This window comes from Falco biarmicus, chromosome 4 (genome assembly GCF_023638135.1).
Source record: "Falco biarmicus isolate bFalBia1 chromosome 4, bFalBia1.pri, whole genome shotgun sequence".
NCBI lineage: Eukaryota > Metazoa > Chordata > Aves > Falconiformes > Falconidae > Falco > Falco biarmicus.
The window spans coordinates 45022497-45048728 of record NC_079291.1 but is presented as its reverse complement, the minus strand read 5'-3'; the positions used below and the strand labels follow the sequence as shown (position 1 = coordinate 45048728).

Sequence of the window (26232 nt, the reverse complement as noted above, 5' to 3'; positions counted from 1 at the left end):
AGTATGCCAAAGGTTGTGTGGCTTAACAACCTTCTGCACACAGAAAACCTGGAGACAGCTGGAGTTTTTGTTAAACACAATGCAGAGTAAGAGGATCAGCCTAGCTTGAGCACTCACAGTCAGGGCCATACGCATTGGTCAGAAGAGGAAGATCAGGAACTACTTCCAAAATAAGCACAAGAGTCTACCCCAGAAAGCAGCACGAAGTATAGTAATCATTGTCTGCTACTCATTTGATGAGTGCTGTAGCCTGTAATACATTTCATCTGCCACAGATTTCATCATTTTTATCTTGCCATGATTATTTTAGATTAAAATCAATGAAAGCCATATTGTTACCTGAGATAGCTGAAACGTCTCTGCCTAATATCTGGCATTAAAATGCAGCCAACAGCCTGACCACCAAGTTGTGGTGAACGGAGAGCAAGCAAAAATTGCACTAAAAGATCTAGAAGATCCACCCTGTAAAAGATACACATGAAGCAGGTGACGTCATCGACTCACCATGCCAGTGACAATGCCACTTCCAGGAACTCCCACCATCAGCAAACCTTCCCACCACGGGCTCTTGTGTCCCTGCTAGAGCTGGTCGAGCAGGCATGGCACAGTGCCCTGTGCAGCCTGACAGTGTCGGGAGGAGCTGCGGTGGCCAGTCCAGCGTGCAGGTGGCGAGAGGGTGGACCCTGTGCTCAGGTCAGGAGCTGCTCATGTCCTGGGCTCCCTCTTGTCTTCTCAGAGTGTACACCTACAGGCTTTTACAATGAGAATATAATTTGGCTACTTTTTGTTTTCTTGCAACTGTTGCCTTATTTGTGTCCTTCACAAACATTGGTTAAATACAACCCCTTGTATTCAAACTCCTAGCTAAGCGAACACTCCATGTCTCCTTGCCCAGGTAACCTGAACTCCCTCCTGACTCTTTTGCCAGCACTACCCACCTCCACCGGTTTCTACTGCCAGCCTCTTTCCTGGGACTGCATTCTCAGTACTCCTTCCCCCTCCATCCCAACTTCTCTATCAGCTTCTTTTCCTTGCGCTCACTTTCTGGGGCAATTTCTTTCCCCGATCCTACATTCACCTCTACCACCCCTTTAGCCTACAACCCAAATATCCTTGGTCTGGATCTTCAGTCTCTGCCAGCTGTCATTTCCTTTGGTGGCTTCAAAACCGTATTGCTGTCCTGCCAATCCTGAATATCTGACTTTTCTGCCAAGTCCCAGTTTTCATCCCACATGCTCCTACTTCCAGTACAGCCTGCTGGTTCTCCACAGCAAGACCTTAGATCTGGCTCTTACTCTGTCTGCCTCTGAATCAGATAGCTTCTTCTTTCACATTGCCTAAATGCCAGCAGAGAGGTCACTGAAAGTGCGGGAAAGTGTCCCTGCTCTCCATTCCTTCCTTGGCTCCGGCTCAGCATGCAGCAGCTGGAAACAACCATTATTGGGAAATGCTGTCTCCATCATGTAATCCTGGACTGCAGCATGTGTAGTGGCTTTGTATGGAGAGTGCACTGAGGCTAGGAGCTGAGAGGGGCCAGAGAGCCTTATTTGAACTGTGGGAATGATGTACAAACAACAGGACTCTAACCGAAAGGCATAAACTTGCTCTGAGACAATCTTAACCCTTAAGCTGTAGCAAGTGTCTCCATCAACTGAGATTTAAAATACCCTAAAATTTGACTGAATAAGAGAAGATTTTCTTTGGTGCAGTGAAAAGCATCCAACAAAGGCCCCCCTTGCTCAATTTCAAAGCAAACTTTCTCCATAAAAAGTTTGATTAATTTAAATGTGGGAAGGATGTATCATTTTTCAATGAGAAAAACTTTAGAAATGACTAAACACTTTGGTTGATACTTACTCTGGGCAAGAAAAACACCCACATGATGCAGACAATCAGTATCCACTTTTCCAGTCTGAATCAGTGTAGCCCGGTGCAAACAGCTGAAAGCTGGGTCTTGCGTCGGAAATGTCAAACCCTGTGTAACGGGCTGTATGGGCTCTTTAAAAACTTGGCAGAGCTGCTCACCCTACCTTCTGCATGTGTTGAGAATCAGCTGAAGGGCTGATTCCCAGCAAGCATATTTAAATATGTTTCCAGCTTAGGGAAAGAAATGGATGTTTGTCTCTTAGGGGAGCTGTTCCTTTCTCCCACCCCTCCCTTATATGTGCACGTACATACACACACAAAAAAAGAGCAAAACAGCCATAAAGGTACCCTCCAGGTGGAAAAGACCGTTCCTCCATAGATACAGAACAGCACTTTTGGCAGACCTGAACAGTATTAGAGTTTAAGTGAGTTGAAAATAGGAGACTGATAATGAGATTTTGCAGTAGGCTGGCTTGTGCTGGCAGGCTTCAAGCACAGCCAGCCTGTCTACAATTCACCCTAGAAGAGCTAATGAAAATAGAAACCGAAGAACCACAGTGCATTATTCAGCCTAGAGAGGTAAAAATGTTGACTTGGAAAGACCACCACTCACAGATGAAATGACAGCTCTGAGTTGCAGCCACTTGCCTTTCAGTCATGTTAAGAAGGCACTAACCTTCCAGTTGCAGAAAGAGTACAGTTCCTCATTCAGCCCCCTCCAGAGCTGGCACGAGAGGAGTGCAAGGAAGGAGGGGTATGGCATTCACCAGCTCTGGTCAGAATTATGATCCCTATTTCTGCTGATCCTGAGTGGCTCATAGTCCTGTTAGCACTAAATTGCCTTTCACAGGTAGGAGCTTGTGCCCAGGCACAGAAGAAGAGTTCTGGGAAGTCTGGGAAGCAATGACTGCTTCAACCAGGAAGGAAGAACAGCTTTGCCAGTGGATTTATGCAGAAGACACCCGTGATCCACTTCTTCCTGGATGTGAGCTTTGCTGCAGCCTGAGCTCAGAGCGTCTCTGCTTGTACTCGGGAAGAGGTAAATCGGAGACTGTTGCACTACTGCCTGCAAAGTGTTTGCATGATTGAGTCATCCAGAGATGATGAATGAGCACTGATGCTAAGGCATCTGGCACAGATCAGGAAGCTCTAAACCTTGTGCTGTTGTGGCCATTTGGTAAAGAGTAAGTGCAACACAGCTGGGTGCAATCCTGATATTAAAGGTAGGCTTGACCATACCTTGCTAGGTGCAAGAGGAAGGTGTAGATCTTGCTAGGTCCTGGAGGAAAATCTATATTAATTTCTGGTGCACTTCCTGATATCTGAGGAGTACGTGGCTCTCAGTTTTTGTCAGGCAACCCTAATAAACATTTGTTTAACAATCTGATAGAGAATGAGTATGCTTAATAATGACTGGTAACAGCTGGATTGATAATGAGCATCTTGCCAGTAATAGGCGCTCATTTTTCAGCCTGGAAAGATCCTCTCTGCTACTCACTAAATGCACAAGTGCTGGTGCTGCATTTCAGGCATTATGGCTGCTCGAACTTTATTTAATTACGGACACATTCACAGGGCTGATAACTTTTGCCTGTCCTGGACTACTACCTCCCCAATTCTGATATTCCCCAATTTGCAGCCACATACGTAGCAACATTGGTGAATTCAGAGGGTAAGGTTAGGTCCAAAGCAAACCTCTTTCCTCTGGAACAGACTGTTTCCCAGAGGCACTCAGCATCAGTTACCCCATTTTCCTGCTAGCTTAAAATCACTGATTTCTTAGAGAAGTTTTAAACTCAGCTATGTCACAGGTGTATGCCAGTTTGTGAAAAAGTACATCTGGCTCCCTCTTATTAGCTGATGCGCTTCTGTGAGATTATAGTTGTGTATTTCCTGTTAATCTTGGTGTTGTGTCTGTACCTGAGCTGTTGCCTCTTTTCTAATGCATTTCCTAAAGGTTAAACTTGGTACTGTCAACTGTACATGATGATAACTTAAGATAATACTGAAGGGTAATCTGTTTTCCATTCTATAGCCACACACTGCCCAAAGGGAAAGGAGCTGCAGGTTGTGCTCATTGCCTTACCTCCAGTTTGCACAGGTGTTCTGCACTCTGCCTTGCAGCAGCAAGAGGGTATTAGACAGGGTTAGAGGGGAAAAAACGTAGGGAAATGAGATTAGGTCATCTGATAGCAAGTTGAAATGAAATGATAGCTGCTTATCCAACCAAATTCTATTCTTTTTTTGGTATTTCTTCTGTCTGCCATTCAAAACCACATGTTTTGATCATGTGGATCACACTCCCTGGCTTCTGACTTTGATCTCTAAGCATCAGAGTTCTCCTTAGTCTGTGAACGGAAGACTAAAATGCACATGCAGGATCGCACTCATGAAACAGCACATTCTTGGCTTGCAGACACATCCAAATTAATTAATCGTAGTTTTCTGCAACTGCCAAGAGAAAGAAAGCAGTAACATTGTAACTATCTTGTGATGCAAACAGTTCACGCTCCCAGGAGTTCAGCAAAATGAAGTGGAAGCCTAATTAGGGACATCCTAAACTTCACATTCATTATGTTTTTACTTCTTTCACAACTCCGCCACAAATCCTGAAGTTGCTTTATAAGAAACTTTAACATCAGCACTTAACTCATAAATTACACCCCTGTTTAGAAGTATTGAAAAAACTAATTATTTGTTCTTAGTTTCAACTGTATGTGGTTTTCTCCTCTCCAAGCACTTTATTAAAATATAATGGGAATATTGAGAAGTATGAAGGATGTATCTGCTCCTGGTTCAGTGCACTTTGGTGGTGGTAGGTGGCTTAGTTACGCAAATCCAACCCATTAAACAGGATTAAATACCAGTAGGTATGCCAGGGATTGGGAGATGGCAGCAAAACCGAGGAGATGTTTGATTTCTGCATGTCAATAATGGAAGGGTTTTAACTGAAAACCAGAATTAATAAATCATTAACGTGTGAGATTCTAGTAAGAAAAACAAGGGATCATCAGACACTGATAATACAATGAGGAATTGTATGAGAAATGATTGAATTATATGGATAAGAGAACTGCCACCATTAAAACCTGAAATAGCATTCATTATTGATATAATTAACTTTTCAGAACAGGAGGACTGCAAGTCAGAGAAGGCTCCAACAGAATTTCTCAAGTTGGATGGAGTACCAATGGATGTATTGCAAAGTTCAGCAAATTGGATCATAGCTTGCTGATTGGAAAAGTTTCTGCAGAACAGCTTATCTGATATGGTTTAGAAGCAAGATCATGAGGAAGATATTCAGGAAAGAATTAAAAGTGAAACAGAATATGAAATGTCAATCAAACAGGTAAATTGTTGTGACAAACTGTTGTATTCCTGCTGAATCAACTTTATGTAATTTCTGCTTCATAAGTGAGAAGTTGGTGGTACAAATGGCAGAAGGGATATCAACATGGTTTGCAGTAAGGAAAACTGTTAAGACTGAGCAAGAAGAACAAGAGATATTTTGGTGAAGGGACAAAACTGAGGTTGGTTATTTATCAAAACTATATGAATATTCAAAATAGCTTATGCACAGCAAAAACAGCCATGGCAAGCTCACTGAGCGCATAGAAGAATAAAAAGGCCAGATCTGAAGATGTCTGTCAACATCATAAATGTACCTTTATGGTAGCTGGATCCTGAGGAGAAATTCTGATATACAAGAACATCATAGAGGTAGCCTCACAGAAAAATACTGAGAACTCTATAGACAGCAAAAGCTTACAAGGTGAAGGGAAAAAACCTGATGTATTTTGAGATTTTTATAAATATAATGAAAGAAGAAAGTTACAATTACCTTAAGTGCAGCTAGAAAAATTCAGAAATTGGTAAGGGGGACTCAGAGATAGATTGCTCATGAACATCAAAATATCATAAGCCCTGTTTCCTCAGGAAAACAACCTAAAGCAACAAAAAATAATGTTTAACGTATGTATTCAAGATCCATGTGCCCTACACAAACATACAGATTTCTACCACATCAGTCAGAAATCTGGAGTCTCTAGAGCAGTCCTTTGCTTTAACAAACTAGGATTTTACTACAGGTTGCATCTGTAATAGGAAGACCAGGCAAATAATGTGTACGCATGAATGTGCATGTTCTTTCAATAAAATAATTTGCATAAATCATTTACTGTACCTAGGTATACTTCAGAGTTTTCCTGAACAGCAAATTTCAGAAGGGTTTGCAATTATAATGGGAAAAAGTGAGAAAACAAAATAAATACACTTTTAATAAATGAATCTGGTTTTACATATTTTCCAGTATGCTCAATTTGCAATGACTGAGATATTACATTTTCCAGTATCCTGAGTTTGCCATGACTGGCAAGATTTTTTGCTGGTTCCAGTTCCATTCAGCCAGTCCTTTGTGCTAGCCACAAGGCTGTCTGCTGGAATACCATGAAGATGAAACAGTAACACAAAAACCCCAGCAAGCATTTACAATGCATCAGAAAAAAACAGATGTCTACGACTGTTTATTTCACTTGTGCTAACAACAGTGGAATTTGAGACAGAAAAACGACTAAATTGGTTATACTGACTAAAATCAAGGAAATAAAAAACTTGACTGAAGGCAGCCATCATAAATATTTTGGAAGCCATTCAAATATATGTCTGGAAAAAAAATCTCTATTCTCTAGGAAATTTTCTAAATAATCAGGTCTGGTAAACTCTTCTGTAAATATTATGTGATACAAGCTGTGTGCCAAAATCCGGGGAACAGCTCAAATGCTGCTCTGAACAGAGTGGGAGACACCTGAGATGGCTCGCTTAAATTATGCAAGAATCTCAGCTATGCACAGCGGAAGCGTCAGTGTCAGGAGGTGAAGAACACCAAAGCAGTTTCTACGCACACACAACTAAACATATTTAACCCAGGAGTTCTCAAATCATCCCATAGGGCTGGCTACATTTTGACGAGAAACTGGCTCAGTTTCGCTTCCCATTAATGATCATACAACATCTTTGTGCCAGATATAGCAATTGCCTGCACGGAAAAAATAATTTTAGGAAAGTATTTAGTATGCTTTAGCTGCCTTGTAACACCAACTTAGCAACTAGAGAAGAGAGGTGCCAACACCTTGTGATCAGCTAGATCTTTAGAGGCAGCCAGGAATATTCTGTGGGCCTACAGTGATCTGCAAACGTGGTACCACCTGAGATGTCATTTTACTGTTGCATTCTCTTGAGAGAAGATTTCAGATGCTGCTTTTGCAGATTTCCAACCACGTCAGCAAAACAGAAGAAAATCTCCCAGCTGTTATCAGTCATGTCTAAACTGTTTTGGGAACTAGCATGTCACAGCAGCTTCTTAAGTGTCTCATTTCTTCCTGACATTTTCCACCGAAGAAATCCCTGGGAAGAAATTAAAAGGAGAATGGCATCTAACCTGCCTAAATTTAATTCCCTAGCTATCTTTTTTTAGTCTGGCTCTTAGACTTTCAGACTCAGACTGATTTAATGGCTTTGGGATGCTTAGTTCTTTAAATAAAGTCATGCTGGAGAATATCCTCTGGAGATGGTTGTCTCCCTTGGCTTTGGAAAAAGCACTGACCTGTTGAAAGCTCTTCATTCTCTCCTTACTTTCATCTCGTTTGCTATCACATGGGAGTGTTCAGCTTACAGGAGTTGCTTTGTTTTGAGTTTGTGGAGAATACACCCTTTTTCAAAACCAATGGAGGGCTCAACTCACTCTTGCCAAATGCTACAATAGGAAAAGAAGGGTAATACTTGGATGGGTACAATGGCAATTCATCCTTCTGGCCAGAAGCCTTGTTTTGGAGTTTTGTTGCTTAGTGTCAGTCAGCGCTTTCATCCTGGGGAATTTAAGTTTTTCATACAACAGCCTGGCCTCAACTAAAAGTTTGCATAAAAAATACCAGAAATCTGAACTGTTTGGTTGGGGGTTTTTTTTGGTTGTTTTTTTTTTTTAATTAGTTTTCCAAATGAGGTTACGTCTTAAGATATGAAAAAGTACTTGGGTGGTACACAGCAAAAAAGGAGGAAATTATTAGCTTGGCATCTGTTTAATCTTGTGAAATATTTATTTAAAAGGAAAGCGAGAGGAATATTTAAAATATCTCAAAAAACACAAGATATATGTATTCATCCAGAAACTGGGATACATTTTGAGGTGTCTAGCGCTTCTAGGCATTGTAATTACTCTGCTGTCTTTGAGAATAGTTTATTCAAAAAACTAACCACCTATGTTCAACTGGTTTCCTTTCAGGAATGCTTCAGCTGCTGATGGATCACAAAAGGAAGGATCATGTTCCCAAGTCTTTGAAGATAAGGATAAGAAGGAAGTAATTGTTAATGATTTTCTGATCTAAACCAAAAATGATTGACAACATAATGAAATCCTGTAGTGTGCCAAAATCCCATAATTTTACATTGAACAGGAACAGATGTCGGAGGATGCTGAATGAGATTAGTTGCATTATACAGTACACAGCTATGTGTGCCTAATAATAAAAGGTCTGCCCCAAGAAGCGTGATGAACTTGTAAGCAACTTAATAGTCTTCTGGAACTGGTTATAGATCTCAAAGAATTTTTGTCACAATTAAACATTTCACTTGAAATACTACTTGATGGCAATGCAGAAAGGCCCCACTAAGTACAGAACAATTAAAGCTGTCCCAAACCACTTGTAACAACATAGGTTGAGGTTAGCCAAGAACTAGTACCAATACAGCCTGGCATAGACCAGGGTCTCACTGCTGCGAGTTGACTGCCTGGTGCACTAAATGCTGGGTTTTGTGGACACTGGGCAGCACTGCTGTTGCAAACACATGTATTTATAATCCCAATGTATTCCTCCACTTGGAAAAGACCGGAAGAATCCTTGGGATACTTTACTATATGAAAAATTAACCGTTAAGAATAGATTTACTCAATGACTAGCCTCATCCCTTCACACACAGGTAAGGCCTGCAGCCTGTCCTGGTGAAGCCACCGCTGCCCCTGCCAGCTACCAAGCCCTGTCCATCCCGCAGCCCCGCTCCCCCGCCAGCTCCAGGGAATTATGTCCTCGGTGCGCGGCTCTGCAGCCCCGAGGGGAGCGGCCAGACCCAAACACCGCACCGCGACCCCGCGGAGGCTCCTGCGGGCCCCCTAGGCACCGTGGCGACACGCGGTGCCGCGCCCCGGCCACACGCAGCACCGGGAGGGCCCGCACCAGGGCGGGCGGAGGAGGGCCCGCACCAGAGGGGAGCCGCGCGTGGCGCAGCACGGCACTCCCGCCGCGCCGCGGGAACCGGCGGTTCTCCTCCCGCCCCGCCCCCGCGGCGGACCCCCCCGGCCCCAGCCTGTGCCGCCAGGCCCCAAAGCGCCCCGGCACCGAACGGCGAGAAGGCGAGGCAGCGCGACCCCCACGCCCCAGCCCGCTCCCGCCGAGCCCCCGCCACCTGGCGTCACGCGACCTCGCGGGGCGGGCACCCGCCTGCCACCGCGGCCAATCGGTGCGCGGCCGTGCGCGGTCCTCAGTCCCCAGCCAATGGAGCGCGAGCCCTGCCTCGGCGCGTGCCCGTGTGAAGGGGGGGCCGGGGTCGCGCCTGGCGAGCGGCCGTTGGGCTCCGCGGTGCGCGGGGCCCCGCCCCGGTGGGCGGGCCCTGATGGGCGGGCCCAGGTGGGCGGGGCCCGGCGTGCCCGGCCCGGCCCAGCGCGGCGGTGGCGATGGGGAGCCGGGGCGCGCGGCTCCGCGGGTAGAGGGAGGTTGGGGCGCGCCCGCTGCCACCCGGGAGGCCCGGTCGCAGGTAGGAGCCGCAGCCCTGTAGTGCCTCTGTAGCGCCTCTGTAGCGCCTCTGTAGCGGGGGGGTGCCCCACCGCTCGGCCGGGGCGCGGCGGTCGCCGAGCGCCGCCGGGGTAGGGGTGCTCCGAGGTGCGCGGCGGGGTTGCGCCCTGCCGGCGGGACCGCGGCGGGGGGAGACGGCCGGCGGGGGGGCCGGAATGCGGCAGGTGCCGGCTGTGGGATCTCGGTCCCGGCGTTGTGAGGGGGCTCCGCACCCCTTGCGCGGGGCGCCGGTTCCAAGATGGCCCCCGCCCCCTGCCCCGCCGCCGCCCGGTAAGCCCCCCGGCCCCGGCACGTGCGGTGCGCGCGGGCGGCGGGGGGCCCCGCGGGCCTGAGGCGGCTCCCGCGCCCCCCGCCGCCGCCGCGGCACCGTGAGGGGAGGTCTCGCCCCGCCGCCGCGGGAGGCAGGCCCGGGGCTGCCCGCGGGCACGGCGAGATCCGCCCGGCAGGCGGGAGTGTGGGGGGAGCGGAGAATTTAATCAGGGCTGGTGCTGCGGCTGTGCCGGGCTGGTAAAGCCCGCCGGGCTGCGGGGAGGGGGTGAGGAGAGCTCGCTTGCGGCCGGCAGTGGACGTGAGTAAACCATTCAGTGGCATCGGGCTACGCAGCTGGGCTCGGGAGACTCATAAACTTTAATCTATAGGTTATCGGTACGATGAGGTGTTTTTATGAATTGGCAGAGAATGACTTCAGTCACCTGTGAAACCAGCTCCTTGCTCATTTTGTTAATGACTACGTTTAATCTGTGTTGAGCAGTAGATAGCGTTACTAATTTGGCGTGTTGCATGTGGAGAACGTAAATGATATTTGGTGTAAGAGCTCGAAAGAGCGGTAGGCGCCTGTGCATGCTGCTTTTGCGTTTTTACCTCTGAATTCCTAGTTTCGTTCTATTTATTCTGTATTTGTAACAAACTGCCTTTCTGCGTTTCTAGAGCATTTTCTTTTATTTGATTTCTTAAACAGCTCACTGCATCTTTGCCTTTCCTTCCCTTTAAATAAGCGATAGAATAACTTCAGGGGCAATAGCTTTCGGTGATATTTTTTTTTTTTTTTAGTTCTTCCCTTGGAAGAAGACTGAATAGTCTGGACAGTGGCGACTAACATCTTTACGCCTCATGGCAATCTTCAGTACTTGAATTCAGCATTTCTTTTTTTACAGTTACATTTTTTGAATGAGGTTCAGAGTTTTTATTTTCAAGTTAACTTAGATTAAGAGCCCCATTTTAACGAGGCTGTGTAGGGGTTTTTTATTTTGGTGGGGTTTTTTTTGGGGGGGCTTAAACCTACTTTTTGTAGGTGTTAATTTTAAAATATAGTAATTAGAATTTTGGTACGAGGTATTATCGTCATCCTTCAGGTCCCTTTTATGGAAGGATGTTAAATCTTGGCCGTATTTACAGAAAGATCTTATTTAGTTTACAACTAGGTTATTCTTTTACTGAGTGTATTGTTTGCTCTAATTGATGTGGATCAAATCTTTAATCTTACCTAGAGTTAACGGTAGGATTTTGCTAGATATCACTGTTTGGATTGAGTAAGTTTTTTTGTATTCAGAATGAGTGATTGCATGCAGCTTCTAAAAGCTGTATTAAAGCCACAGTTAATTTAGATTTTAATCTTGTAGAGCCAGGGAATGAATGAATGAAACTTACCAGTTTCAACTGTGCCCGTTTATTCATCAGAATGAAAAGGAGTAAAGCAGTAACCTAAATGGAGAAAAGTTGATTTAATTGATTTCAGACTCAGGAATAGCTTTGGACTTTAATGTGAATGTGTTCATATTTACAAGTGTATACTTAAAATGAGACAAAGGAAATCCCAGAGCTGCAAATCACACTGTCAGTGGCAAAGAACATCAAGGAAAGGGTTGCTGTGTGTTTACTCTGTTCTTGTTCTCTTCTCTAGGCATATGCTGGCAGTCCTCATTAGGGACAGGATGCTGTGTTAGATGGACCTTGAGCTAGTATGGCGTTTTTGTGTTTGTAATAAAGTGTTTTCTGTGTAGTAGCATGCCATTTGGAATTTAAATTTTAATTCAGGCAGGTGTCAGAGCTCTAAGTTTTTAAGAGTGTGATGTGAAAGTCAATACCAGGTGCAGAGAAAGCAAGCTAATGAATGAATGTACTATTACTTTGGATGCTTATGTGCTTTTTTGTTAACGCTTATAGGACATCCCAACTCCCGATAGGAAACGGTCACAAGTATGTTTTCTAAGTGGCAACTTCCAGCCCTTTCCTGAGTGCCTTGTGGGAGTACTGTGCTTCTCACGAAGATGTTGTTGGAATCTGCTGGAACTCCCATCTGTTCTTACGGTGTTGCAATGCCTGCCTTCCTGTGCTGTATCTCCCCTTTTTATGTGGCAAGCACCTGGGTACCCGTGAGCCTTTCATTTTTCTCTGGCATATGGAAGGGAGCAGAAGGGATCTATAAAAAGTGCTTCAGTAGCATCTTCCCTTTAAATCACTTCCTCTGTGTTAAGGTTTACTGTAGAAATTCCTTTGAAAATAAGTAAAACCAGGAAAAAAATCCTGTCTCACTGCTAGCAAAGTGTCTGTTAGTTGTATTCTAGAGCATCTTCTGGAAAGTTGTTGCAGTGAATTAAGCAAGTTTCACCATCTACAACTACATGAATTATGTGTAGGAGTCATGAAACCTTCCCACATAGTTGTGCTAATGCAGTTTAATCCCAGCCTGTAGTGTATATACTCTTCCTGACCCTGTCTTCTGAAAAGTTTTCATCTTGGTTGCTACTGTTCCTTGTTCGTTAAGGAAAACATGCAATATATTAACTTGACTCTTCCTAATTTTAGTCTTAGAAATATAATAATATAGCAGAATTCATTTATACCTGCTTTCAGCGGATCGTGGGTGTTTACATCTCAAGTGATATCATACTTACCTAATACAGTGCCTTGCCCTGTATTACGGAATTAGAAAGACGGGGAGCAAGCATTACTTAATACACATCAGATAACTTTTACAGTGCAGTGTCCTTCACATCCCTTGACAGTTCAGACTACTAGCCCTGTCCCATGTCATGTTGGCCGTATGGCAGGTCTGAGAGCAGCTCTGACTCTTATGTTTGCGTATTATACAGAACCATTTTGGGCATAACTACGGGGTATGCAGTAAAGTTCTTTGACAAGTGAGTTTCCAAAGACAGTGATAAATCATAGAGGTACATTGACATGCTCTTTATTTCAGCTAGCAGTCTGGCATTTAGGGGAAAACCAGCAGAAAACAAGAATAGTGTGTGTTTGAAGATGCACAAAACTTTACTTTGGTGTTCTTGAATATCGATGTTCATTATGCTTGGCTACCAAAGAACACAAATACCTTCTCTCCCCACCCCCCCCACCCCCCTTGAAAGGCTAACAAATTCCATGTGTTCTTAAGCAACAGTGTTAAGCAGACTAGTTTTCAGGACTCCAGGTTTTGTCCCTAAAATAATTTATTAATCTACATTATGAATCATGTGTAGAATTGACCTTAGCTCCCAGTTGTGAGCTCTGGAGAAAAGATGAGCTGCTAATGTTAAAGGGTTTCAGTATATTCAATCTCTTGGGATCGCATCTTGTTACATGTGGCCAACATCTCGTTTCTTGTCGCATTTCCATTCAGCTGTGAAGGCTAATATTGATCCCATTATTGCTGTTCTTATGTTACTTGTATGAAATAACAGATCAAGTTAAAATCCAGCCTAGACAATAGTACCCTTTAAAAGAAAAATAGTCAATACCCCCTTCAATAAAAGAAAGAGTCAACCTTGGGAGTTGTTTGCTAGTTTTAAAGAACAAAAATTAAAGCTTTCTTAGTTCTCAGCCATGTGAAGTACAGTCAGTGATGTAATAAGACTGCAACCAAAAGCTCTTGAAATGAGCTTATTGTTTAAGTCTTCAGTGACATCAGTATATAAAGATAAACATTAAATCAATCAATAAACTTTAACTACAAACTGAATTATATAACTACGAAGCTGGAGATGTGAACATTGTAGTTTGCGGTGCGCAGAAGAGATGGTGACGTATGAACATAGAAAGAATAGGTCTCCTTTGATGTTTTTTACCCTGTTTTGATTTAGGTGCTTGCCATACATCTGGCAGGGTTGCTGTGGTTCTGTTCCCCACGTGCATTCTGGTTTGCTGCCCCATTTCTGTTCCTGCAGCTTATTGCCAAGATGAGACATTGGGTGTTTTCAGTTTGTACGAGGATTAGGCAGGGCATGATGCCAGGTGGAGTGTTCAAAACGACATTTGCTGCATGTCAGTAAGCACAGTTAGTAATGGTTTTGAGGTTATTGCTGACTTTCCGAAGCAGAGTGATCAGCCATCACGAACCGAAGAAATGACCATCTTTACCACAACCATGAAGTCACAAGTGCCTGAAGGGTTTTCAATATGGACCCATTAAGTGCAGTGGGAGAAGGCTTACACCTAAAGTTTTGTGCCAGAACTTGCATATTGTTTATGTCTAAAATGTGGTTATACACCTGTGAAGTCTTACAGATATTTATATGTCAGACAAAGCTTATCTGCACCCATTTTGAAATCATTATTTTGCTTAATTACCACTTTAAGACCACTTTATCTAGGACAGGCGTGGAGGCCTGAACAAATTTGCGACTTGAAATCCTTTCTCTTCCTAGCTTAAATAAGTCTTTTCTGACTTTTCTTGTTTCTGCAGGGCTTCATAGAAAAACAGTTGCTGGGAAGTTAACTACTTTAAACCTGTGTTCCTAACACTGAGAATAAAATCATGAAAATAGGTAGTATTTCCAATGCTGACTAGAACCAATGTCATATTACTATGAGCCTTTCCTTTTTCCTTCAGGCCTCACAGATTCTCAGCTCCATAGTCTGGAAAATGCATATCTTAAGTCCCTGTTGAAGTAAAAACGGTCATCCAGGTAGGATTACCTTATGATAACTCTTTTATCCACTGTTTTCTGATGCTGGACTAGGCTGTCATTTGTTTTCTACAAAAAATGTGTGGATTATTATGAAAGACCAAGAATAATTTTCTATCATGCTTAATATTAATAAATAAAGCTGTTGTACCAATATGTAGTCTAAGTATTGTTAATTGTGTTTTGCTTTATTATCTTGTAAATACAGCCTCTTTTTTCAGTCAAGAATGACTAAATTTTCTTATTTCATTATATATGATGGTATAAGTTGTAAAAAAAATAGGAAAGTGTATTGCTAATACAGCCAACAGTTCATGATAACTGACTACAAAATGTGTTACACAATTGATACCACAACAAGTTTTAAGCATAGAGTAAAACTCTGTTTCAGAGCTACTGGGTATGTTTCAGAACTTGGAAATGTACACATCCATTTATATAAAGAGCACAGAAAATACTGTGTTCGTAATGTATTGTTTGGTGGACTGAGCTTGGATTCAGCAAACTAAACTGTTCCAAAAAGAACAATGTAGTTTCAGATGTGCAATGCAGAGCTGCTGTTCCACAGACAATATGCCATGAATGGTGTCTACAAAGATGGACTTGACATTGCTAATTATAAATAGAGTGGAATATAATTATTTCACAAGTTACATGTGGCCAAATCAGAAGCTTCAACTGGTAGATGGAGAGTGGTGTTCCTGTGATTTTAGAAAATACCTTGCAAGTTCAACTGATAGAAAACCTTGGGTTTTTTATCACAGTCCAGAAGAGTTGAAAACCAGAACTGATCTAAAGAAGCAGTCTTAAACTTTAGAGGTTTGACAGATAAAATAATGAGGCTTTTCAATGGTTTAACAGATACTGTGATAGTTGCAATGAATAGCTGTTCATGAGCAGTTAATTATCTCATTGTAATCTGGGTCATTTGGGAAGCTGTGAACACAGTTAACTTCTGTGTTGGCACTGCATTGTAAGTGAAACGCGCATGTGGAAGGGGGAACGCTGAAGCTGTGTCATCTTGAGACTAGCAGTGCTGGAGAAGCGACCACAACCAGCTTCTACATGAGCAGCTTGCTCTCTTGTTAAGGTGAATAGAAGCTGAACTCTAACAAGAATATGAAATCTCTACTCTGCAGGTCATATGTAAAAATCCTTGCTTCTCCCCTAATGCTCTCCCTTGTACCAGCCCAAGGCGAAGTGACTGTTGCTCCCACCAGGACAAACAGCAGCCTTTTGTTAGCTGCCTTGCCTGGGGCACACCCTATCCTGGCTTTGCTGCTGCTCTCTTGCCATCTGCAGATCCTTGAGACCCTGAAAGGTGTCTTTTGCTGCCTCATCTCCAAGGTTAACTGATTCAGTAAGTCTGTGCTCCCTCCAGTACATATGTAACCAACCTGTAACATCAGTCCTGCCAGCTCAGTTCTAGCATTTAATTTCCTATGGGCAAAGGGACATTCAGCCTCTACTGCAGAGCTGTTGTAGGTTTCTTATTCAAAGATTGGCTACTTCCTCAAAGATTCAAGTCTGTTCTGAAGTAACATCACAATTGGATGTGCAGGAAATTTTGTCTTGATATTAAGACACTACAAGTACTATAGCCCAGCAAGTCTTAAACTGTCTGGATCAAGCTGCAGTGCCTGGCTCCCAGCTTCGAAAGCTTGTCGTGTGTTTGAAATATGATCAGACAGTGACTTGAACCACCTTCCAGCTGCCATGACCAGTCTGAGCAAGGGTATCAAAATGGCAAACAAACCTCAGGGGACAAAACTGTGAATAGCATGCCTTGAGGTAGGTGTTGAGTGGTGCCTTTGGTCCCTCATCTGACTGCTGTGAGAGTCATGTGCCTGGGCCGTGAGATCTGGAACAGGTCGGGCGAAATACTCTGGGCACTTCTCAGGGAAGACTATCCAGCTTCAAGAAGTCTTGATAGTAAAAATGGAGAGCAAAAATAACATGCAGCAGCTGAGTACTGAGGAAAGATAGAAGTCAGTCATCCGGCAAACACGTTTTTGGAAGGACTGTAGAAAAGATGGATGTTGTCTATTGTTTAGAACCATGGCTAGAGCTAGCAAATGGGACAGTTGAATACTGTCGTAGTTTTCCTCTGTTTGATTCTGCTGGAAGATAGCCACTTCTAGTGGATGGTGGGTGTGCTAGCACCCAGGCCGAAGGAGAGATTGTGGCTGGAAATAGCAGATTTCAGGACTGCAGCAGTAGAGGAAAACGTCTTCCTAGGCAATTGGATCTGGAAAGTTCTGCTGTGAGTGCCATGAAGAGAAGGATTTGTAAGGCAGTTACGGGAGGAAATGGCAGTCAAAGAAACAGTTTGACAATTAGAAAAAAGTTGAAAACTTGGTTGTGCCAAGCTGTAAATGGCTTTTGTTTCCTAGAAGCTACAAAAAACCTGGTTTCTAACACTTCATACTGTATTCAATATTAACTGCTAATTTCATGGTAAATATGCATTTATTACTTGATAATTAAGATTCCTTCTCATTAGGGTTTTTACTGACATTGTTCATGGTCATAAATGAAGACTTAAGTATCTTCATTTCAAGAGGAAAAAAAGGTTGGGGTGAGAACAGAAGGGTGTTAGAAACCAATACAGAAGTTTGGCTGAAAGGAAGACTCTGTAGCTGACATGGCTGTAGAGGAAGTGTTTAAGTGTTTTGGGTACAAAAGGATACTATAGCAGAGCTGTAAAACTTTTTTCTTTTTTTTTTCTTTCCCTGGGTGTCTGATTTAAAAAGAATGTGCAGACATTAATATGACAAGTATTTGAATTTTGCAAAGAAACGGATCCCCACATTGCATACAGCACAGGATTTTTGGGTGATACCTGTTAGGAAAGGTTGGCAAACTCAATAACCTTTTCTCACAGTAGGACCTTAGCTGATCTGCTAATTATACTTAGTGAGTCATGGAATACCAAGAAAACTTCAGAAACCTTGCAAAATGCTACTTTTGGAGAAGAGATGGGGTGTGTGTGTGACCCAAGTAATTTGTGATTGGTTATCGTCACTTTGACTGACTGAAAAAAATACCAAGAAACACAATGACCAACATCTGGTAGTATGAAGACAGGTAGTCTCAACCCAGTAACATTTTACTGGTGGTTCACTTCTGGCTCGGCAAACCAAAGGTGGTATTAGATTTTTTTTTTTTTTAATTATTCAGAATTAAAGCATCCTGTAGGAAGATGGGTTTCTAGTTAAATACTTTTTACTGCTCTATGAATAGAGGCAGACAGCAGCTGTAGCAACGTTTAATTCAGTAACTGTTATGTAGCTGGGCAAGTGTAATCGATGATGACAGTTGAGTAAATGCCACTTCATTAATGTTGAATTTACATTTTACTTCTCAGACTTTCAGCTTTATCACACTTTAATAAGTGCCAGCTAGTGGTTTTGGCTTCCTATGGGTGATAGCAATTAAACTTGAAACAAAACAGGAGGCATTCTGGTTGCTTTATCCAGGGACTGAACTCACCATTCTACACACTGCTAGCTTGCATCAGGGAATTAAATGACCCACATTATTAAAACAGTTATTCTGTCTTCTCTAATGTTTTCATCTAGCTTGATATAGCATTAATATTTAAAATGTATGCATCAATTCAATAGACACATGCATTACTTATCAAAACACTCCAGCTTATTAAAATAAACCTGCTGTCATCACAGGTAAAAGTCTCTGGAATGACATATAGTGCCAGCAGGTGCATTGTACATTTTCACGAGCTGGGCGGTTGAGACAGTGGTGGTACTTCAGGAAGAAAAACCACTTTCTTGATTATATGAAAGGAGTATCTCCATATTCCTGAAAAGAAAACATGGTGTGCACATTCTTACAGTCAAAGACTAACAGACTACAGAAACAGGGAAGTGTTAATTTAAGTAATTGAAGCTTCTGTGGTGGTTCAGTGTGTTTGTATTCAATTTCCAGTATGTCAGAGCAGCTACATATGTTAATTGAGATTTCTTATATTGCCCACATTGTGAAGATCTAAATAATAAATTATCTCCAGTTGTCCAAAAGCAAATCTCCTATTGTGGTAGTTATGGATGAATATTTATTTAGCTGCTAGCTTGCAGCTCATAAGGTCCCTCAGCACTGGGATAAAAATAAGAGTGTGTCCTTCTTTCAGTGCCTGCATAGGACGTGGCTGGAGCTGCTGCAGCCTGTCTGCAGGATTCCAGCACGCCTCTGTTGCTCCTGGCTCCCAGTCTGCAAGGACAGGGTCCTTGCTACAGAGGCCAGATGTCTTGGTCTCTTTTCTTGCAGTGAGAAGCTTCTCATTCTCTGTCTGCTCAGATTCAAATGCTGATGTCCCTTCTATGTAGGTGTGCAATAGAGCGGACAGTAAGCAAAGGGCTACACTTCCCTTTTGTGCCCACTGCTTAGCGTTGGCTTTATGACCTATGTGCTAGCCACCATACATGAACTAAAAGCATGCTGTTGCCCTCTTCCTCTTTCAAGCGGGGTTTGGTTTCAATTCTGTTTTAACAAATGTTAATGTCTTGCTGCTGTTGGTGCCTTGTATCTTCTCCTGGGTAATGGAAATTGTGTCCTCTTCCTCTGTATCTCTTTTGCTGCCTTTAGAAAAAACAAAATTTCTCTGTAGTTCTTGGAACACTTTTTAGAGACTTTACATGTAATAATATGTTGTCCTGAATTATTAAGTAATGATAGGATTTTTTATTCTCCAAAACTCATCCTTGAGTTGTATGCTGAGATGTTATATTCCCATTTGAATGCTTGACTAGAGAGATGTTTTGATATGGGCATATGTGACAGGCACACATAGCCTGCTTCCCCAACAGAAAAGTAAGAATATACCACAGCCCGACTGAAAGCCTGGTGTCTGGTTACCTCATGCCAAATGTTGTGATGTTTTTCACTATCTTATGTTTTCTTTGCTGGATACAGACTGTAATAGGAAAGGTAATCCAAAATACAGTGTTTACATTGTTGCAGAGCCACTTATAAATTTAGAAACTAAAAGTTACAAACACAGGGTAAGCCACAAACTTCCTGTTATTTGTAATTAGGTTTTTTTTTTTCTGAAGGTTGGATGGTTTTATCCATAAACTGTTTCTCATGTGCACGTTCACTATACATAAATTTTTTTTCATAGTGTATGTACTCACGTACAAGGTAGCCCTCACGGCAAGGAAGGTGAAAGTTTTTGTGTGTGCCTGCATCTGCAGCTGTTACTTATAGAAACACTTGACCTTGAGTTTTTAGAGAATTGTTGCAGCAAACCTCGCTCACTAATGAGTCTTCACCACCTTTGCCAGTGATACCTTTCTTAGGCCAAGGAAAAAAAATAAAAAGAATGAGATGAAAAAGGAAAATGTCGGGTGCTTACCATTCTTATAGTAGAATCAGCACATTTCAGGAAAAAAAATCTTCCTGAAATTCTGTTCGAAGGGAATAGAGTAGTAATACTGTACGCCTGGAAAAAGTAAAGCTAAAGGAAAAGCTCATCTAATCTAGCGGATCCTATAGGAATCTTGTAACTAAAAGAGGGGTGGTAAAACCTTAAAATAAAAGCCTCTTTTTCTAAGGAGTCAAGGGATGGGCTGTTCTGGTCTCCAAGTAAGAAACTGCTTTCAGCCCTGGCCTATGGATTAATGTCAATGTACCGCTGTCTAGGTCAGTGGTTCCCAGTCAGTAAGTTACATGGGGCATAGTGTTTGTTCTGCTTTTCCTTTTCTTTGTTAGATAATACTGAAGAGAGAATAGTGTGGTCAGGCTGACTTGGACTTTTCCTTGTAATAGTTTCTGATTTGATGCTGAGACCTTGTCTCCATCCAGCTCAACCAGGCTGTGTTCTGGCAGTCAAGGTGAGGAAGGTTTCTTTCTACACTGCTGGTGTCTCATCAGAGAGTCGCTGATTTGGCATTTTGTTGTGGGAGTCTTTGGCTTAGGACTTGATGTATGATTTTATCAGCTGTCAGAATGTCCTATGTAGTTCTATAAACTTGGAATTAAATGAAAATGAAGAAAGAAAAAAACCCTTGCTAATGAAAACTACATGTTTGTGTGACTTTATCAGCCCAAGATTTGGCATAAACAACTACACTTGAGATCCAGGAATCAGCCCAGTCGTATTTCCAAGGTAATATATTTCAAAAAGCATTGTTTCAAAATAAACTAAAAAAACCCCTGTGCTACTTGGTACACAGGATTCCTTTGCTGTCATTGCAGTGGCATAGCAAAATCATTCAGGCTGCCAGGAAACCAGCCAGGGTGAGGGTAGGAGAGTAATCAGAATATCTGTCAGGGAATTCTGTAAATTGTTTGTGGGTGCAGCTTGGAAGGAGCAGCAGACGGAAAGCAAGTGTGTTTTGAGATATGTGTGGTTCTTCACTGCACATCTTAATCTGCATGTTTTCTGAGTGCTCTTGAGTTACTCTTGTATAGACAGCTTTTCCTTTTGTATGCTTTGCAGTGCTTACAGCATTCTGAAGAGTTCAGTTTGCCCTTTTAAATGCTTATCTTAAGGTAAAGACCTTTTGTGATATAAAATACTCTTTCTAACTTTATTCCAGTTTAAGGTAAGCTTGTGTGAAAGTAAACTTCATTTCAAGCAGTTAGTGTTTACAATTTTGTAATATATAGAGGAATGAAAACTAGTTCAACTAGATTTCATCCTACAATTTAGCTGCTTTTGCATCAGACTACTGAATGTCAAAATTTAAATGTCAGAATGCTATATTTTGTTGTAGTTTTGTGCTTTGGTATCCAATCTTATAGCAAAATAATCAAAACAGTCTGTAAACAGTTAAGATAACTGAAATTTATCTTATTAGTATCCAATGTATCTCTGTTTGTGATGGGGAGAAATGCAGCTCAAGTCAGGATGCATAATCCCACTTGCTGGTACTAGAGAGATCAACTGGTAGATTACAAGGAGGCTGTTACATAGGCCCAGGAGCAGAAATCCACTTGTTACTTCCAGCTGAAAAATGATCAAAGGCTGGAGGTGGAGCAGCAACACGGATTTGGAAGTGGTCATTTGAGCTTTGCATCTGTTACTAAGGACCGACTTGCTGAGATTAGTAGGGTAGGTCAAGTAAAATTTGTCCTCTTATGCTCTGCAGGGCTAGCGGGAAGTCCTTGGTAGTATCTTCTTTCAGCATACTTTTTTTAAACCTGTCTGAATTATGCAGTCATATGTCTGGAATATGCTATAAATCAGATGTGCAGGCTCTCATAGTGAATAAAAGTGTATACTATTTTGATGACAAGTTTAAAAAAGCATTGGTATTCTAGTATAAGCAGATGAACTGAAATGGTAGGAAAATATTGTGGTATGATATAAAATACCTGAAAATGGATTGTAATGCTTTCTTGCAGCTACCATGCTTTTTGCTTTGCTAAGAGAATAAAGCTAGAAAACTAGTTTGAGATTAATTTACATAAACTTTACGACTGAGATACAAGTTTTATTCTTGTTCTGCAGAACTTTTCTGTTTAACCACAATGATTTTGCAAGGAAGGGGTAGGGAGAGGGGAAATCAACTGAAAAAAGGAAATGCCTTTGAATTCTAAATTTTAAGTGAAATTGTGTGCTAATAAAAGAACAATTAAATACTTTAGGTCTGCTGACAAAAATGTAGGAGTTGTTATACTTTATTCAGAAGTGACCAAGAGAGGTTGTATAGGAAAAAAGAATAAAAAGTAGCTGTAAAGCAGCCTTTGTTTTGGTGTAGCTGTCTAGTTGTTGACAAAGATTGATATCAAACCATTTGTTTCTGATGGGCAGTGTCTGGGCCATCTGTTTGATAGCAGCCAAAGAACCTGTTCTTCAAATGTCTTTTAAGTACTTACTTGAATAGTTGGCTTTTTGTTATTACAACTTAACCAGGTGTTGTATAGAATTTCCTATAGTTTGCTCTTTTGTGCTGCCAGGTAATTTCTTTGAGTGCCTGAGCTTGTGTATTGTGAGTAGTAACAAATGTTTGTGTTTGGTTTGCCTTTGATGTACAACAACTGATGAGCACTCATACTTTGTTCTATGATTTACTCAGTTATTGCTTTTCAGTATGAGCCTTTAGAAGGGAACAGTGGGATGCATGATGCATTCAGGGACTTTGCAAATAAGCAGGTGCAGTCTATCGGCCAAAAATATTTTGCAGTTTGTCCTCAATTTCAGATTTATTATTGCAGTAATCAAACGAAGATAGAAAGAACCCCACTAGCTAGGCCTGTACCTGTTAGTGTGGAACAATCTCCTAGCCTGAAAGGCTAGTCTTTGTTAGACCAACTTGTATACTGTTGTTAACATGTGTCTTTTGATGTCAAGCAAGTTGAAAGGCTGGTGTGCCTGAAAGGCCATCTGCTTTTTCAAACTATAAAGCTTAGTCTAACAGAATGTGTTCTTTCTGCAGACTGGTTGTGTCCAACCAATTGTTCTGGACCATCATGGTTGCTGCAGATTTTCTGGGTAATAAGTTGGGCGATTTGAAACTTTCAATAGCAAAGCAGTTGACAGCCAATTTTGATTCATCCTGCCTGAGCTGAACATAGTAACGACTGTAGCAAACGAAGAGCCTGTTGAGCATGTTAGGTATAGTACTGTTTTGGGTAATAACGCTAGGGGTGCAGATAATAGGACTGCCTAGTTGCACAAACACAAGGTAAGCTGAGCTCTTGCAGATTTGGGAGTGAGCAGTGCATGAGAGGTGTGCTTTCTGCAGCTCTTGTTTGCAGAGGGAGCAAATTTTTAGCATGAAATTATGAGAAGTGAGGCTATGGGTCTAAGGTATTTTATGAAAAGATACTCTGTGAAGTTTATTCTTGGCGAAGTTTGTCCTGCTGTGATATTAATATCTGGTTTTGCTTTCTGTGGTATAATTATTCTTGGGTATTGCCTGACAGATGGTTATATCTTGAGTTGCATCAGAATGATGTTATTTGCTTGACAGTTATTGTTCTCTAAGGAACGCAGGACAGGAAAGGACCTCCCTATTCATCAAGTTTATTTTCATGCTTTTGTAGGCTTTATGTCATACTGTCATAGACATATGGAGCTCTGTTTTAAAAGCAGCTGGGCCTTTTCCTCTCACTACTTTAATTAGAAGCCTGTTCCAATGCTAAATTGCCCTAAACATGAGGAAGCTGCTTGTAATGTTCAACCTAAATTTATTCATCATCAGTTGGTAATAACCAGTTCTTGTGCCAATATTGTCTTTTTATTTTAAATAGTTTTTTCTTAGTGTTTTATAATTATCTTGGTGTGTTTGTACACAGCCTTTGCCTTTCTGCTCAGCTTTACTTTTGCTAGGCTAAGGCCAAGTCCTTGCAGTCTTCCTTCAGTTCTGTTGTTGAAACGCGGAGCAAAATGAAGGTATGGGTACTCAGAGACTTTTCAGCTTTCACATAGCAGGTTTTTCCAGTTCCTGGGAAGGGTGTGTCTTATTCTTTGTACTACTGCTGATAGAAGTGAATAGTAGCTTCCTTGTTATTGCAGTGCACCAACAGAAACAAAAATATAGGAAATTTTTGTATTTTAAACTCTGTACGTTGTCTTCCAGTGGTGAGGCTGTTCAAACAGCAGGGGCTCATGGTATATCCTCTAATTTAGGAATGCAAGCAATCCTATGAAAGTGGCGTTGAAAGGCAGGCAGATGTTTGATTGCTTCAAGTGCGTGGGTTCCACTTGGTGTGTTGTGTTTGTTTTTTTTTTTTTTTTTTTTTCCCCTCAGGCTGTTAAATGTTGAGATCAGTATTCTGTGGCTGATCTGCACAGACAAATTCTTTGTGCATTTTAATGAGTTGCTGCAAAAATCTGTGATCAAAGATAAGTCAGACCTATTACAAAGGAATCAAACTGGAATTATGTTTAAATATTTTTGACTAATATTTATAGATATTTACTACTTCTAAGACTCTTGATAAATCAAACCTCTTCAAAGATTTCTTTTCTTAAGATATTAATGAAAGATGTAAAAGGTAGATTCATCTTGCAGAATTTAACTACAGAATTATAAAAAAAAAAACAACTGAAAAAGCTTCAGTAGGAAGGCCTGACCTACTTTCTTCCCATTTAAAATCCTAAAGGCTGTTGTGTTGGAAAAAATAAAACAAACACTTAACACCGTTTAAGATGCAAGGGAAGGTTTTATATCCCAGGTTTAAAAAAGAACTTAAGCCTTCTAATGTTCAGCACCACAGCTCATAAAGATTAGGCTCCTGGCTAAGAAAGTATGGAGTAAGTAAGCAGGCACCCAAGGACCATATGCTGATGAGATTTGGATTTCCTGGCTAGAATTTGATGTGGAGCACTGGCGCAGTGAAGCTGGCAGTAGGAAACCAGGGTATACCTTAGCCAGTCATATAACCCTTGTATTAATCAGAAAATTAATCCCATACCACTTCCGCAGTTTTCTCTTGGGAAGATGCTTTTGATAACTATCTTATATGTAGTAGACTAGAAGTTAGTTAGCTTATTTGTCCAAGAAGTAGGAGGCCTTGTTTCTTGGTCCTTTTCAACTTGAGGGAGGTCAAGCCCGTATTTTTCCTCTTCTTGCTAGAGCGCTACAAGCCAGTTGTTTGTGCTTAGGTCAGTGACCTACCACCAGACCGTAGGTTCAGACTTCTTGCCTACTGTCTTGCATCCGTCAGCTTGCGTTTCTGGCTGCATTATGGTCAACTTCATTAGGAAGGATGGGGCAGTCCTGTGCAAAGTACCCCGCAGGCTGGTGAGTTAGATATTCTCTTGGAACATGATTCCGTTTTTCTCTTTCCTTTCCAGGAAAGGAAATTCTGCTGCTAGAGAGCAGTAAAATCTACATCTAAATAATCTGGTTTTCTTCTAATTTAATATTCTTAGCAATTGTTTGAGTACTGTTTTCTGTTTAATGTTTGGCCAGAGAATATTTTAACAACCTGAGATACTGTAATAATAATGGCTGTCATTGATCTCATTGCCTCTAGGGATGAAGTTTTAGAGTTATTTCAATTCAGTTGTTGGGTGTTTTTGTTTGTTTGGTTTGTTTGTTTGTTTTTGAGGTTTTTTGTTTGGTTTGTTTGTTTTTTCCTGAGACAGACATTGTGATTTTAAAATCCTGATACAGGAAGACAAAAGGGAATTTGTAGCTGTTTTGATTTGAAATAAATAAAAGATTTTCTGTATGTGCAGGCTATATTGGGAGACCCAACTGTAAATCAGCTTACAAAGTTAAATAATTTTTTTCTCTCTGTTTTGTTCACAAGTGTGGCATAATACTTGTGCAAAAAAATTCCTTTTCCCTTCAGGTAAGGAAGACAAGATTACAGAAACTGGAGGATCTTACAAGGGGATAACCTAGTTAGGAAAATGACTGGCTGTTAAATTTCCAAAGCATTCAAAAATAAACTTGCTGTATATGTTTCCATGTTGCTTGCTCCCCATGTGATAACCCTCAAAAGTTGGTGTCCTACCTGGGCAAAGCTGTAAAAGAATGAAATATAGCCACCTGTGGCACTTAATGAGTTAGTTACCTTGAAAGTGAAAAAAATTGTGAAAAATTTTTCTGGATGAAAGTAATGTATTAACTGTTGCTTTTTAGCTGCATCCTGCAACATCTTCTGAGTTTCTTGGTGTGAGAGAATGGTTGCCTTCATGTGTG

At 41.7% G+C, this 26232-nt stretch overlaps 1 protein-coding gene and 1 long non-coding RNA gene across 4 annotated transcripts in view; both read left to right on the top strand.

Moving 5' to 3' along the window:
• The first annotated feature begins 1867 nt into the window (after window positions 1–1867).
• Window positions 1868–8484, top strand: LOC130148315 (uncharacterized). The gene is made up of 3 exons (XR_008821520.1): window positions 1868–2905; window positions 4995–5215; window positions 8144–8484. It is a non-coding gene; the product is annotated as an uncharacterized LOC130148315 (long non-coding RNA).
• Window positions 8485–9520: 1036 nt separating this feature from the next.
• The window catches only part of MPP7 (MAGUK p55 scaffold protein 7), a 157636-nt gene continuing 140924 nt past the window's right edge, over window positions 9521–26232 (top strand). For 2 of the 3 annotated variants that reach the window (XM_056336003.1, XM_056336001.1), the window contains exons 1-2: window positions 9521–9669; window positions 14533–14608. The gene's annotated coding sequence lies outside the window, so the exon portion shown is untranslated. The remainder of the gene's footprint in view (window positions 9670–14532; window positions 14609–26232) is intronic. The other variant, XM_056336002.1, reaches the window with a different exon arrangement.